General features: G+C 37.6%; 1 pseudogene; it reads left to right on the top strand.

Annotated features, from left to right (window-relative positions):
- The first annotated feature begins 11995 nt into the window (after window positions 1–11995).
- Window positions 11996–13471, top strand: LOC101424581 (ATP-binding cassette sub-family C member 6 pseudogene; annotated as a pseudogene).
- The last annotated feature ends 3484 nt before the right edge of the window (window positions 13472–16955 follow it).

Here is a 16955-nt window from a genome sequence, read left to right as displayed (position 1 = left end):
AGCCAGGAATAAACTTAACCAATGATGTAAAGCCCTTGTATTCAGAAAACTGCAACTCAGTGTTAAAAGAAATCAAAAAAGACCTAAATAGCTTGAAGAACATTCCATGCTCATGGATTGGAAGACTAAATACTATTAAGATGTCAATTCTACTCAAATTGATAAACAGATTCAATGCAACCCTGATAAAAATTTCACCAGCATTTAAAAAAAAAAGAAAACACAATCTTCAAATTTATTAGGCAGGGTAAGGGGTCCTGAATAGCCAGGAACATCATAAAAAGGAAAAGTGAACCCTAATCTCCAGACTTTAAATTATATTACCTAGCTATAGTGGAAAAAACAGCATGGTACTGGCCTAAAGATTGACACAGACCAATGGACAAATTTATGGTTCAGAAACAGACCCCCACATCTATTGTCAAATGATTGACTGGCCTGTCAAACCCACATAGCCCTGGCAGAACAGTCCATTCAACAAATGGTGCTGAAAAAACTGGATATTCATAGCTGAAATAAGGAAAGAAGAACCCTATCTCACTTCTTATCCAATAATTAACTCAAAATGGATCCAAAACCTAAAAATAAAAGAACAATAAAACTTCTAGAAAGAATTGTAGTAAATTATCTTCAAGACCTGGTGGTAAATGGTGGGTCTTTAAAGGAGATAAGAGGAGGACTGAATAGACTATTGATAATTAATGTATGTAGAAGTTTTAATTAGCTTTACTTTAAAAGTGTGGAAATTTATAGAGTGAATAGTAACACACAGTGAGTAAGAGCTAATTTATAAATGGGGATGTGACTGAAAATGGTAGTCTAGGGATGTAAATGGCAACTGACAGTACACTAGAGAACAATCTAGGAACTGAATAGCACAGTAAACCAAGAGGTGGATGAGAATTGTGGTTGATGGTACAGATGCAAGAGTGTCCTTTGTGTACTAGAGCAAATGTACATCACTACGGTAGGGTGATGGGAATGTGGAGGAGCATGGGAAAAATTCAGCTGGAGTGATCTGTGGACTGTGGTTAGTAGTAATAATAGAATATTCTTGCATCTACACAAAAGATATACTGTGTTTATAATGAGGCAGTATGGAAAATGTGAGCCAAATGTACACTATGAACATGGTAACAATCAGATGATAGTATCTTATCTGTAGCAAATGTTCCACCACAGTGTGGTATGTTGGTGGAGGAATGTTGTTTGGGAATTCTGCACATGTGCATGACTGTTTTATACCATTTACAACTTCTGTCATAAAAAAAATATTTAAAAAATAATGATAGGGTGGGTTGGGGAAACATTACACCAAATGTAAGATAAGGACTATGATTAGTAGTAAAATTTTGACAGTATTCTTTCATAATTTGTAATAAATGTCTCACAGCAATGCAAGGTGTTGGTGGAGGGTTGATGTGTGGGACCCCTGTATGATGTTGTGGGTGTTTGCTTTGTAAGCTCACAACTTTTACTATACATTTAATTGTTTATCTATATTCATATATACTAATATTTTGACAATGCTTTTTAATCATTACTGTAAAAGGTTTAACAACAATGCAAGTTATTAGTTGTGAGGTAAGTTATGGGAGTCCTGTATGATGTTGTACATGTCTGTTTTGTAAGTTCACAACTATTATTGTACACTTGTTGTTAATGTATGTTTACCTATGAGTGACAGACTTTAATAAATTACTTAAAAAACATGAATATGAGTAATATTGCTTATTAACACTGCTTTTACAAAATAAATAAAAATATACTAGAGAGAAGGAAAAAGAAAAGCAGTTATGTATGCTAGGCAAGGCATAGAGAGATTGAGTGATGAGTTTTGTTTGTTTCTTTGGTTTTTTGTTTATTATTATTATTACTGCAATAATGAAAGTACTCTGGGAGAAACTGGGGTGATTAATGCACACATATGTGTTTACACCCTTACCATTTACTGTACTTTTTGGATGGATTTCTGAATTATTAATATTCATCAATAAAATTGAAAAAATGCTTAAGAAAAATATGAATATAAAAATATATTAGATGGGAAGTAGATTTGGCTCAACTGATAGAACATCTGCTTACCACAAGGGAGGTATAGGGTTCAAATCCAGGGCCTCCTAGCCCATGTGGTGAGCAGGCCCATGCACAGTGCTGATGCATGCAAGGAATGCCATGCCATGCAGAGGTATGCCTGTGTACAAGGAGTGTGCCCTGTAAGGAGAGCCACCCCACACAAAAAAAGCAGAGCCTGCCTAGGAGTGGCACCGCATACACAGAGAACTGATGCAGCAAGATGACACAACAAAAAGAGACACAGATTCCTGGTGCCACTGACAAGAATAGAAGTGTACACAAAGAACACACAGCTAAGGGACACAGAAAGCAGACAATAGGGGTGGGGGGGAGAAATAAATAAATAAATAAAGTAATTTATATATATATATAAGAGAGACAAAAATGAAATATCAGTCATTTATTTCAGTGGAAGCTTAGAGAGATTAAGAGATAAACATTAAGGGGTATAGGTATTTGTTTGTTTGTCTTTTTTTGTTTGTTTACTGTTACAGTTAATATTGGAATAATGAAAATACTCTAATGGTGATTGAATTGATGAATGCACAACCATGTAATTATATCAGATACCATAGATTGTACATGTTGGATAGATTGTATGTTTTATTAATATGTAACAATAAACCTGGTTTAAAGTGTTTAAAAAAAACCTCCCAACAAAGAAAAGTTCAGGAGCAGATGGCTTCACAGGTAAATTCTACCAGTTATTCTGGAAATAACCAACATCCTGCTTAAATCTTCCAAAAAATACAAGTGGAAGGAACATTGTCTAACTCATGGTATGATGCCAATATCACCTATTAACCAAAGCCACATGAACAAGTCAAAAGAAAAAAATCACATGATAATCTCTACTGATGTAGAAAAAACATTTGACAAAATACAGCATCCTTTCTTGATAAAAATACTTCAAAATATAGGAGTAGAAGGAGACTTCCTCAACATGATAAAGGGTATATATGAAAAACCCACAGCTAACATCATAATCAGTGGTGCAATACTAAAGGCTTTCCCACTAAGACCTAGATCAAGACAAAGATGCCCACTATCACCTCCCCTATTTAACATTGTATTAGAAGTACTTCCTTGAGCACTTATGGAAGAAAAAGAAATGAAAGGCATGCAAATTGGAAAGGAAGAAGCAAAAATTTCTCTACTTGCAGATGATGTGATTCTATAAATAGAAGGACTAAAAAGTCTATAACAATGCTTCTAGAGCTGATAAATGAGTTCAGTAGTGGCACGATATATTATCAACATGTAAAAATCAGTAGCACTACTGTACACTAATAATGAACAATCTGAAGAGAAAATCAAGAATATTCCCTGTTCATGGCTTGGAAGACAAACATCTTTAAGATGTCTGTCCTGTCCAAACTGATTTACAGTTTCAAAGCAATCCAAATAAAATCCCAACAGCATTATTTGCTAAATTAGAAAGCTAACTATGAAATTTATTTGGAAGGGCAAGTGTTGTGAATAGTCAACAATCTTTGAAAAAGAAAAACAAAATTCCAGGAATCATGATATCTCACTTTAAAGTCTACTACAAAGCTACAGTAGTGCAAACTGCATGGTATTGGCACAAGGATAGACATACAGACCAATGGAACCAAATTGAGAGTTCTGTTATAGATCCTCACATGTATAGTCATCTTATATTTGACAAGGCCACCAAGCCCAGTTAACTGGGGCAGAATATCCACTTCAACATATGGAACTGGGAGAACTAGATATCCATATCCAATAGAATGAGAGAGGATCACCATCTCAGCCTATATAAAAATTAAATCAAGATGGTTCAAAAATCTAAAAATAACAGCCAAGACCATAAATCACCTAGAATATAATGTAGGGAAACCTCTATGAGATCTTGTACTAGAAAATGGTTTTGTAAACTTTACACCCAAAGCATGAGCAACAAAAGAAAAAATAGATATATAGGACCTCCTCAAATGTAAAAACTTCTGCATTTCAGATGAGTTTGCCAAGAAAGTGAAAAGGTAGCCTTCTCAATGGAAGAAAATATTTGGTAATGCTCTATCCCATAAGGGCCTAATAACCAGTATATATAAATAAATCCTACATCTCAAAAATAAAAAGACAGTCCGTTTAAAAAATGGGCAAGAGATTTGAATAGACACTTTTCCAAAGAGGAAATGCAAATGGCTAAAAAGCACATGAAAAGATGCTCAATATCACTAACTACTCGGGAAATGCAAATCAAAACTGCAATGAGATATTATCTTACACCTTTCAAACTGGCTGTTTTTAAAACAAAACAAAACAGAGGATTACAATTGTTGGAGAAGGTGTGGGAGAAAGGGAAACTTCATCAACTACTGGATGTGCAGCCATTGTGGAGGATGGTCTAGTGGTTCCTCAGAAAACTAATTATAGAACTGCCATATGATTCAGCAATCCCACTGTTGGGTATTTACCCAGAAGAATTGAAAGCAGGGACGTGAACAGATAGATGCATAGCAATATTAACAGTGGCATTATTCACTATTGCCCAAAATTGTAAGCAATCAAAGTGTCCATCAACAAAGGAATGAATAAATAAATTGTGATATATGCACACAATGGAATATTACTCAGTTGTAAGAAGGAATGAAGTAGTTATACATGGGACAACATGGATGAATCTTGAAGATCTTATGTTAAAAGAAGTAAACCAGTCATTAAAGGACAAATATTGTACTTCCTCAGTAATATGACCTCAGGAAACTGAACAGATACAAAGCTAGAGTCTGGAAGATAGTTTATCAGGAGACATAAAGGGAGTAGAGTGTGTTGAGCCAATGCTCATTACGAGATAACCCTATGACTAGGTGGAAGAGGGTTGGTTTGGCAGTGAATGGAGTGGTTTGACAGTGGATGGGGGTGATAGTGATGCAGAGATGTGAGTTGTCTACTGTCCTGGAATGTGAGGGTGAGTTGGGTGGGGGTTTGAGTTGAACTAGTCATGGAACTTGAGGGAGGGCTGGAGGCAAGGACCAGTGAAATCAGGGAATTTGTAGGTCTGTGGGTAAATGACAATGGTGGGAATGTTCTTTTAGTAAATACAGCAGGGAAGGGTCATTGCTGCTGGGCATCATTGATGTGGGGATATGTGGGAAAGGGCACAGCTGGGGCATGCTTCTATGGAATATCAAAGTGTTCATCTTGTCATAGGGTCTCATCTCAGTGGGTGGAGACATAATAAACAAAAAATATTGAACTCTTATCCCAGGGAGTACTGCTATGTTCTCAAATTGAGGGGTAAAAGTCTCTCAAGATCATAGGCAGTACATAATAAATGAAGACAGACCATTATGTAAAGCCTTCAATATTAATGCATGTAACTAAGAACCTTACTCTTTAAAACTACAATTTAGTGTTTATCATTAGTTTTGAAGGGAGGGGTTGGGAAGAATGGATGGACCATTGGGCATTTTTAAGACGTTGGAATTGTTCTGCATGATCTTGCAATGATGGATACAGGTCATTATGCATTTTGTTAGAACCTACACAAAGTACATTACAGAATGGAAACCATAATGGAAACCATTAAGCATGGTTAGTGGCAATGCTTTAATATTTATTCACCAATTGCAACAAATGTACCATTCTCATGTAAGGTGATATTAACAGGGGAAAAAGGGAGAGGGGGGGAGGTAAGGTATATGGGAATCCCCTATATTTCTTATGTGACTTTTCTGTGCACTAAAGCTTCTTTGAAAATAAAGTGAAAAAATTAAGGCACTGGGGGAACATACAGAAGAAATTCTCACTGTACATAAAAGATAACAGATTTTATGGTGATGAAATAATGCAAAAATAATTAAATTTAATTTAATTTTTAATATTTTATTATTTTTATTTATTTATTTTTGGCTTTGTTTTTGGGAAGGTTTTGGATTGCAGAAAATTCACAACTTTGGCAGGAGAGGATCACTGGTATGGGGTGTCAGTGATGGGGAGAAGTGTGTGGGGTGCACCTGGGGCATAACTATGGAATATGGATGTTCAAGTGGTAGTCACGGGGTGTTGTCTTGGTGTGTGAAGACACCCTCAATAACTGAAAGAATATTGAATTACCATCCTGTAGAGTTCTGCTACATTCTCTAATAAAGTGGCACAAATCCCTATAGTACATGGGCAGTGCCTCATTAAAGAGGGCAGACCAATACACCAGGCCCTTGATATTGATGCTTGTATTTATGAACCTTGCTCTTATGAAATTGAAACTTAGCCTAGTATTCTATATTGACTAGGATTTAGCTCCTGAAATCCTCCTTGTTCAAATGTGGCTTCCCTAAGCCAAACTCAGCATGTAAACTCACTACCTTTTCCCCAGGAAGGGACATGACTCCAGGGGATTAGCCTCCCTGGTAATGAGAGATTATTACCAAGAACTAACTAGCTATGCATTTGGACAAAAGACCTTGACCAAGAGGGGTAAACATCAAATACAAAAAAGTTTTTTATGGCTAAGAGATTTCAAAGTGCATTGGGAGGTCATTCCAGAGGTTACACATATGCATACCTCAGGAGGATATCATGGACTATCACAGTAAACAGTGCCTAAGCAAGAAGACTCTTGAGGGTTCTAGTGACTTCTGGACAATATAGGCAGAGCAGACAACTCCAGGAATTCAGCACCCTGTCATTGGACTTTACCTTGTAACATATGATAGCCTATCCTCCCAGTATATCAGAGTTCATCTATTTATAATTTTCCTACACATGATTTTTATGCTCCTTATTTGAACCTGTAACTAACACTATACCCATTAAATATGTGTTCCATTGACTTAAATTGTAAGGCTGTTCATATGCTAGTTGAGCCCTGAATCTCAGTAAAGTTTCAGCCATCACCTACTCTCCAGTTCATTGGACTCACTCAGGGCAACTAACAAAAGGGTGATGATGGGTAACACCCATCCCTAGTGGGCTTCGCCATCTTAAAATCCTGAAGATTGAGGAATGAACAAACATAAGGTGCAAATTCAATGATGGTCAAAGTAGACTTATTTTTCTAGTAATGGAAGAGCTTGTAACATTGATATAAAGGCAGAGGTTCTGAGGGGAGGGAGAGAGAAGAAAAGATGTAATATGGTATATTTTTAAGGACATTTGAATTGTTCTGCATGACATTGCAATGATGGATACAGGCCATTATACATTATGTCAAAACATATAAAAATTGTAGGGTGCAAAGTGTAAACCATATTGTTAACTATAGACCATGATTAGTAGCATTATTTCAATATGTGTTTGTCAATGGTAACAAATACAACACACTAATGAAAGATGTTAATAGGGAAAACTGTGGGAGGGGGTGGGGGTATAGTATGTAGGAATCCCCTATATTTTCAATGTAATATTTATGTAATCTAAAGCTTCTTTAAAAATAAATAAATAAATAAATAAATAAGGAAAAGTTCCCTTCACAATAGCAACTCTTTTGATTCTTTTCAATGGTTTAGTCAAATATCTAGGAATAAGTCAAACCAAGAATGTAAAGCCCAAAACATTGCTAAATTAAACTGATGAAAAATTAAATAAATGGAATGTTCACAGATTAGAAGAACAAACATCATTAAGATGTCAAATGTATTCAAAGCAATTCATTGATTCAATGTAATATCAATTCCAACAACCTTCTTTGAGGAATAGAAATACCATACCAATCATTAAACTTAGGTAGAAAAAGTAGGGACTCTGAATACCTAAAGCCATATTGAAAAAGAAGAATGACATTGCAAGACTCACATTTCCCAATATTAAAACTTATTCTAAAGCCATAGTACTTAAGACAGCATGGTACTGGCACACTGAAAGAAATATAGATTGATGGAATCTGAGAGCTAAAAACCAACCCTCACATTTATTGTCAACACATTTTTCACAAGAGGACAAAGATTACTAAATTGGGGAAGAACAGTATATTCAACAAATGGTGCTAGGAAACTGGATGAAGAATGAAGGTGAACTTTCTACCTCACGCTATATAGAAAATTCAACTAAATATTGTTAAAAGACCTACATATAAGAGCCAGAACTATAGAAGTCTTAAGAGAAAAGTTATGGAAGGACCTACAGGACCTTGTGTTAGGAAGTGGTCTATTGGAAATTTTACACAAGAAAGAAAAGAAAAAAGAGATGAATGAGACTTCATCAAAATTAAAATCCTTTGCACCTCAAAGATTTTGCCAAGAAAGTAAGATAACAACCCACAGAATGGGAGAAAATATTTGGAAACCAAGTATCTGTAGAGAGTTTAATATGCAGAATATATAAAGATTTCCCTCAATGCTACAATAAAAAGTGAAGCAGGAACGGACTTGGCCCAGTGGTTAGGGCGCCCGTCTACACATGGGAGGTCCGCGGTTCAAACCCTGGGCCTCCTTGACCTGTGTGGAGCTGGCCCATGTGCAGTGATGATGCGCACAAGGAGTGCCGTGCCACAGAGGAGTGTACCCCGTGTAGGGAAGCCCCACGCGCAAGGAGTGCACCCCATAAGGAGAGCCACTCAGCGCAAAAGGAAGTATAGCCTGCCGAAGAATGGCGCCACCCACACAGAGAGCTGACACAACAAGATGATGCAACAAAAAGAAACACAGATTCCCATGCTGCTGACAACAACAGAAGCGGATAAAGAAGAAGACACAGCAAATAGACACAGACAACAGACAACTGGGGGGCAGGGCATGGGGGGAGAAGGAGAAAGAAATAAATAAATCTTTTTTTTTAAAAAGTGAAGCAACACAATTTAAAAATGGAATTAATACTTGAATAGACATTTTTTTCAAAGAAGATATACAAATGACCGAAAAACACATGAAAAGATGCTCAACATCTTTATCCATTAGGGAGATGCAAATCAAAACTGCAATGAGGGCAGTGGATGTGGCTCAAGCGGTTTCAGTCCCCCTTCCACATGGGAGGTCCCAGGTTCTGTTCCCAGAATCTCCTGAAAAAACAAAAGTGTGGTTCAGTAGTCTAGTGCCAGCTTCCCACATATGAGGTCCCAGGTTCAATCCCAGGCCCCTTGTACCTAAAAAAAAGCACAACTACAATGAGATACCATTTCATACCCACTAGAATGGCTATTATTAAAATAGGGAAAGTTATAGATTTTGGAAAGGATATGGAGAAATGGAGACACTCATTGCCTTTGGGAATGTAAAATTATGCAGCTGCTGTAGAAGACAGTTTGTCAGTTTCTAAAAAAGCTAAGTATAGAATTTTATACCACCTCTTAATTCTCCTTCTGGGCATGTACAGAAAATTGAAAGTGGGAACCTGAACATTTATTTGCACACTGATGTTCACAGTGGCATTGTTCACAACTGCCAAAAAATAGGAGTAACCCAAGTGTCCATCAACCATAGATTAACAAAATGTGGTATATACACACAACAGAATATTACTCACCTGTAAGAAGTAATGAATTTCTGATACATGTGACAACATAGATGGACATTGAAGACATAATGTTAAATGAAATAAGCAAGGTACAAAATGATAAATATGGTATGTTCTTACTGATATTATATAATTAGAATAAGTACATTCATAGAGTTCAAATCTAGAATATAGGTTACCAGGAAATGGGATGAGTATAGAGAAAAGGAAAGTAAAATTTAAAATGTACAGTGTCTTTTTTGGAAGATGGAAATGTTTTGGTAATGGATGGTGATGAAGTTCAATATTGTGAACTTAGCACTAAATTATATCTTTGAATATGGCTTAAAGTGGAAATTTTGGGTTGTAAATATGTTACTTTATTAAAAATAAAATAAAATCCATCAAACTGCACAACAAAAACAGTGAATTCTAAGTTAAGCTGTGGACTATGGTTAATAGTAGAATTATAAAAATGTGCTTTTATCAGTTGTAGTAAATGTTCCACACTAATACAAGGTGTTAATAACAGGGTAGTATTTGAGAATCCTGTATTTTATGCATGATTGTTTTATAAACCCACAACTTCTCTAAGAAAAAGCAAGGACATGGACATAAAATTGTACATTTTCAGGAAATGCTGAAGAGAAGAGTCATTGTGGTACAGATGGAGCAAGTCAGGGAGAATGAAGAAAGACATGGCTAATAGGAGAGGATCAGGTCCAATATTATCTTAAGCTTCATTTTTAACATTTGGTTTTTCAATGAACATTTATCCATATTGTGGAACAGTTGAAAAATTTTAGACAAAGATGAATGTACAGTTTAAAATTGTTTAAGCCAATGTATACTTCCTCATTTGGCATTTTAGGAAGTCTGGCAAGGCTGACAGAAAATTTTAGAACTTATTTGTGTTTATGAGGAGAGTATCACATATTGGAGGGCTGATACCTGCTAAAATGACTGAGTCATTCAACTCATACAGTCTTATCAGTTATGTTTTGATATGGCCTCTCCATTTCCAATGTAACCCAATACACATACCCTCATGTCTATAACTGAAGCCATGCTTATTTCAAACTTTAAGGCTAAAATAGCTTCTGAAAGAATTTCCTGATACCTCTCTCCCTTTTCAATCTGTTACTTGAACTATTAGAAAAACATCTGGATGTGATGCCTTAATTATGCCAGACACTTGCTCACAAACACATACACATTTAAACACACAGACTTCAATACCACACCAAAATAAAAAAATAATTTTTTGTATTTTTTAATTTCATTGCATGTGCATTCATCCTCTTTTCATCAAGGGTTGTAAGCTTCATGAAGACAGGAACCTTGTCACTTACTGGAGTATGTTGCATGATACCTAGAATAGCCCTGAACAGACTGATGGCACTCAGAATGTATATTCAGACTGATGGATTGATCCTTACCCATTCTTCCTATATTTTTTATATTTTGATTATTTTAACTAATGAACATAGGCAAAATAATTGATTTTAATATAACTTTGTTCAAACAGTTTTGCGTTTTACTTTTTATATTATTTTTTGTTATTGTTTTTCCCCTTGAGAGCAAACACTTAAAAATAGAGACTGCAAGGGATATATAGGTAACAGTACAACAATGTATATAGGTACAATTCTGTTTTAGTTTGCTAGACTGCTCAAAAGCAGTAAAAAAATGAAATGGTTTGGCTTAAACAATGGAAATTTATTTGCTTGTGTTTGGAGTTCAGAAAAATGTCCAAATAAGGCATCATCAAGACAATGCTTTCTTCCCAAACACAGGCCACCAGCAATCCTTGGCTCCTTTGCCACACGACAAGGCCATGTCTGCTGCTTTCCTTTCTATTCTGGGTTTCGTTGATTTCAGCTTTTTGCTTCCAAGTCTTTTCTCTCTGTCTGCATTTCATTCTGTTTATAAAACTCTTAAGTAGTGGGACTAACACCCGTTCAGAATGAGGTGTGTCACACTTTGAAGTAACCTCATCATAAAATCGTATTTACAATGGGTCCACACTCACAAAAATGGATTAAATCCATGAATATGTTTTTCTTGGTACTCACAGATTCAAACCACCACAAATTTTTGGTACACACAGTTTCAAATCACCACAAATTCTCACTGGAAAAAAAACATACCCTTTATTTATTATGCACTTATTAACTTAAAGTTCACATGAAAGAAAAAGTATCATTCTTCTCATATTCACATTAGGACTTGAATACTTAAAGAAATTCCTTATAACACTCAGCAAATTTGCCATGCCTTGCCTGATTTGAAATGTTATTAAGCACTTTATCCTTTCCAAGTGGTTTGCAATAACTTATAAATCACTTTTTACAAAATCCTGAAGGGAAGGGAAAAATACTATGGCTCTGCTTAAAATATCAAAATAAGGAAGGAAAAAGGAAGGTAGGAAGAAAGAGTAGGAATTTTAATTTTGAGAGGCTGGAATCTTGGCAAAGGAGGCTTCCCAGAGACTGATGCACAGACCAATAGACAGACAGTCCTGATGGCTTGTACAGCTGATCCCTGCACAGGGACTGGGGTCTGGAACCGGATGAGTAGGACCCTGAATCTGCCCACCTCCTGAACCTGTGCTTCCTGAAAAGAGCAGGCATCTAGGTCCCCCCATATATATTTCTGGGTCCTTGGCTCTAACCACCTCTTCTACATCTACTGCCATGGTAGGAGCTACATCCAGATGTCCCTCATCTTTAAAGCCAAAATGAACTTCATTGTGTTCCTGATCCACACCTAGAGGAAGAAGGGAGTTCAGGCACCTGGGGTGCTATTTGGTACTGGCTGCTCTGCTGCCCAGGAAGCACCGCCCAGCAGGCCTCATGAGGAGAATTTAGAGGGACTCTTTTCACCTATGTTTGTCTCTAGTTGCAGCACAGTTGGTCCTCTCCTGCCTGGAAGATTGTTCCCATTCTTCCTGAAAGACCCCTAGCAGTCTAATCCATGTCCAGAGTCTGGGGCCTCCTTCTTCTCCAAAGTCATGTTCTGGTGGGTTTTTGGGCTGGTTTGCAGAGTCTACAGAAAGCCACTGGGACCAAAAGGCATTTGATCACTTGGGAAAGAAAATTCCTCAGAACCTGTGTCCAGGCTCGAAAGGGAATAGACAAGGAACTGCAGTGCAGCTATTTGGCATCCCAAGGCAACAGCATCTGAAAGGAAAGTAGGTGATGACACAAAGGCTCCAGAGATGAAGGCCTTCCTAAAGCGAGAAAGAACCCAGAGGGGCCCTCTACTAAGAGCCATCTGGCAGGTGTTCAGCTCCACTTTCATTGTTGGAACCCTCAGCCTTGTCATCAGTGGTGTTTTCAAATTCACAGTCCCTAAGCTCCTCAGCCTTTCTCTGGAGCTTATTGGGGACCCCAAAGCCCAGCTTGGAAGGACTATTCCCTTGCAGTGCTGATGGTCCTCTCCACCTGCACATGTACAGACTCAACAGCAGTATATGTACAGACTCAAGGTGCTGCAAATGGGGCTGCAAGAGCTGTAACTGGCTTGGTATACAGAAAGTTTCTGGCTCTGTCAACTGACTCCAGAAAGACAGGTGCAGTGGGGGATGTGGACAACCTGGTGTCCACGGATGTGCAGCAGCTGATCTAGAGCATCCTTTTCCTCAGCAGGTTGTGGCTGCTCTTGGTCTGTATCACCATTTGTTTCATCTTCCCCTGGCAGCATCTAGGATCCTCAACACTCACTGCCAATGCTGTCTTATTGAACCTGCTACTTCTGAATTTATTTATCACCAAGAGAAACCATCCTCAGGAACAACAAATGAGGCAGAAGAACTCATGTGTGGCTCTCCACCTCCATCCTCAGGAAAGCAAGATCATCAAGTTCCACTGCTCGGAGGAAGCCTTTCCAGAGAAAGGTGCCCAGGAGCTCTGACTTTCTCTTCTCCATATTTCTGGTGTCCTTCCAAATGTCCACATTGCTGATGATGCCACTCTTCTTTCTGCAGAACACGAAGTAGGGAAAGGAGTGCTGGGGTGAAGTCAGCAGAGACTCCAGATTCTGGTGCCAGTCCCTGCTCCTTGGAAGCACTCTGCAGACTGCTCCATCAATCCAAACAAGTTTGTTCTTTTAACAATATCATGAAAAGAACAACCCATGGTGCAGCCCATCCCTGGATAACCACTGCTCATTCATCTATAGGCCTCAGAGCATAGTCAACCCTCAGGCCAGCAGACTGAGAAATAAATACTTATTGTTACAACCATTGAGTTTTGGAGTGGGTTATTAATGCAGCACTGCATCATTGTATCAGTAGCTGACTAATATAGGCAGTAAACTAGGGACATGAGATATAAAACCAAATACAGGAATTTTTTTAACCTCCAGAGGCTCATATTTTATTAATAGAGATACATATGTAGACAAGTAGCTAGGTTACATTAGACCTGTGCAGGTAACAGAGAAACAAATGAGCCTTATTAGAAGTAAAGAGACAGATTTGAGCTCTGATCTACAGAGTATACTGAATCAGGGCAAGCATTTATAAGAAATAGTGGACTAGTTAATAAGATCTCTGAGAGACCGTGTATAACTGACAAAATATAAATCAATCTTATTGCTGGCTATATAGACAGATCCCTTAAGTAAGGAAAAAAATGTCTTGCAGCATTGACCTTACTTCTCTTAAATAAATGTTGAAATATTGTGGATAATCAGTTTGAAGGACTGCCAAATCATTTGTCAACTGGGGATAACCTCATTCTTGTTCTGGCCTTGGTCCTTAGAGATTATCTAAATCAACCTTTTCAACTTGTGGATGGGAAAACTCAGATTCAGAAGATTGCAATTTACCCAAAATCACAAACCTGAAGCCAGAACCCAGGTCTTATCTACAAGTCCTATGCTCTATGCAAAATACTATACCTCCTGCCCTAAATTTTCCTCAGCATTCAGGGAGTGGAAATGGCAGTACTAGTAGAAGGACCAGAGTTGCAACTTAATAAAGTGCATCACTATAGTAATAAAGAAGTAGGAAACAAGAAGAACAGAGAAGTTATATATGCAGAGAGATAACCATAATATCACATCTCTTTCCATAAGAATGTTGGTGATTTGGATGGTGCTTTAGACTAAGATCTGTAAAATGCTGTGTGCTCTGATATTGATAAGGGCATACATTATAAGAACAACTCCTGAGGAACATACCTGTTGGAAATTGAATAATGTCCTCTATAAAAGTCATGTTCAAGTTCCAATCCCTAATTCTGTGAGTATGAATCCATTTGTAATTAGGGCCTTTGAAGATGTTATTACGGTGTTTCCAAATTGACTGATGGTGGGCCTTAATCCAAGATAACTAAAGTCTTTGTAAGCAAAGGAAATTGGACACAGAAAGAGAAGCCAAGGAAATAACATGAAACCAGAAATCATCATAACCTATAGGAGAAAGGAGATGGCACTCCCATGTGCATTGCCATGTGACAGAACAGCCAAGGAAACCAAAAGATCACCAGGCATTCTTGTGGGTGTGAACCTCTTATAGGTGGGACTGTTTAATTAGATCACTTCCTTAAGGGCCTTTGATTAGATTACATCTGTAGAGCATGGCCTGGGGAAGGTCTTCATCCTTTATAAACAATATGTATATGAGAGAGAAGGCCACAGACACAGAAAGAAACTTCAGAAGCTGAGAGAGAAAGTTCCAGAAGCCAGAAGCTGAAATCAATGAAACCTGGGAGAAGGCCACAGGTTCAAAGAATGCCACAAAAGCAAGAAACTGAAATCAACAAAGCCAGGAGGAGAAAGCAGAGACTGGCAGTTACTGCCATTGTGTCCTGCCATGTGATAGGAGCCCAGGATTGTCAGGGATCAATCTTTGGGGAGATAGCTTTGCCTGATACCATGATTTGGACATTTTTCTCCACCTTGGAACTGGAAGCTCATAAGCTAATAAATTCCCATTGTAAAAGACAATGCATTTCTGCTTTATTGCCTTGGCAGATTTTAGCAAACTAAACAATGGCATTAGTCTCACAAATTTATTCCTCACAATCTTAGTGAAGATTGTATCCTCTGGACATTCTTGGGATCCACTCGCACCAAGCCTTTGGATGTCCTCATTTTCATTATACCAGAGCAGTTCTTGCATTTTGACCTCAAGCAATATAAGCCACTTTTTGGTCCATGCTTCAGCCAACAACCCAAACAAACTGTCAGAGAGCCCTTTCTAAACCCTCAAGCAACAGCACTGAATCCAGAATCTCTGTTTATTAGGTCCATATCAATAAATTCAGCCTGACTGAACTTTTTATTCCTTCCACCATTATCTCACACCCTTAATATTTATTCCCACACATATTGCCTTGATTATGGTCTATATACATTGGAAAAACCATGGAGTTCTTTTGGAGTATAGCATATCTCTTCATGGGTCATAGTTTTTACCTTACCTTTTGGGTCCTGGTTAGACTTCAGTCTACTTTTAGGTCTGGAAGTAAAAAAGGTTGGCTGTGGGTGAGTCATGAGAAAATTAGAAATGTCTTTCAAGCCAATCACCTTAAGACATTCCATTGCATTTCATTTGGTGAAACAAGATTAATCTCTTCAGAGGAGCAAGGGCTCTTTTATTATAGCAGTTGGTTGCAGGTTTATTAGGCACAGCAGGGTTAATCTCTTAAAGTGTAGGTTGGATGGCAGATTCATAATGGCAGACTAGTGTATGGAAGACTGGTTCTTCAGGGAAGACAATAGATCAGATGGCTGATTTCTCAAGGCAGCTCATTACAAGTTTATTTGGAAAAGATTTAACAGAATCTGTGGTTTCAATGCCACCACCATGATAATTATCAACCCATATGTCTCCATTTCAACTTTTAGGATCCCATTGCTTTCCAATCAATGCCCTCATTTTAACAGCAGACACTCTGCAAGGTTGGGAATTTAGTTTACATTGTAATTCAGCCACTTATACAATGAGACTCTGGATCTGGTTTTCAGAAATCTCATGTCTGCAACTTCACAAAATAAGAGTTTTTTTCAGAGCACACATATAAATTTTCATATCCTTCATTTGATGTGTAAGTTGTGAATTTGAATCCTTGAACTCATCTCTTACTTTTATAACTGTATCCAGCATATGTAAGAACAATCAGCCAACATCATTATATATTTAACACCACAAAACTCTGTTAAGGTGTCAAAAACTCTTTCAGCTGAGCCTTGCTTCCTATAAGCATTTGAGTAGCCATATTCAGTGCTGAAACTTTGTACAGATATACAAAACTCACTCTATTGCCAACTCCAACCAATCAGTGCCATCTTGATTGTTGGAAACAGTCATTAAAGCTTGGAATCTAATTAGATTAGGGTACCAATTTCAAAAACCCCAAAACCAATTCCAAAATCTTATCCTAAGAGTCTGTTTCTCAAGAACCATTCCCAGGACCAAAGCTGTATTAATCAGGGTATTTTAAGTAAGCAGAACTTCCAGGAGATATGTTTAA

This window comes from Dasypus novemcinctus, chromosome 1 (genome assembly GCF_030445035.2).
Source record: "Dasypus novemcinctus isolate mDasNov1 chromosome 1, mDasNov1.1.hap2, whole genome shotgun sequence".
Classification (NCBI taxonomy): Eukaryota; Metazoa; Chordata; class Mammalia; order Cingulata; family Dasypodidae; genus Dasypus; species Dasypus novemcinctus.
The sequence above is the reverse complement of the archived record's forward strand: the minus strand, read 5'-3'. Positions and strand labels throughout refer to the sequence as shown.